Source organism: Rhincodon typus, chromosome 43 (assembly GCF_021869965.1).
Source record: "Rhincodon typus isolate 14 chromosome 43, sRhiTyp1.1, whole genome shotgun sequence".
NCBI classification, from domain to species: domain Eukaryota; kingdom Metazoa; phylum Chordata; class Chondrichthyes; order Orectolobiformes; family Rhincodontidae; genus Rhincodon; species Rhincodon typus.
Window position 1 is genome coordinate 10,108,670 of NC_063374.1, and position 480 is coordinate 10,109,149.

Below are 480 nucleotides of genomic sequence, written 5' to 3' on the forward strand. Positions count from 1 at the left end.
AATTATCACCCTCACCATTATAATCATTAATATCTACCTCAATTATCACCCTCACCATTATAATCATTAATAACCTTCTCAATTATCACCCTCACCATTATTCTCAACTTTATTAATAAATTCGTAAATTATCACCATTATTATTAATGTTATTATCATTATTGTCATTAGCAGGCTTCTGAATTATCACCCTCACCGTTATTATCATTAATAACTACCTGAATTATCAATCTCATCATTAGTATCATTAAAAAAAATTACATCAATTATCACTCTTACCGTTATTATCAACAATAACCTTCTCAATTATCACCCTCACCATTATTATCATTAATAACCTTTTCTATTCACACCCTCACTGTTATTATCATTAATAGCCACCTCGATTATGACCCTCACTGTTATTATCATTAATGACCACCAATTACCACCCTTACTATTATTATCATTGATAACCTCAATTACCACCCTCACTGTTAT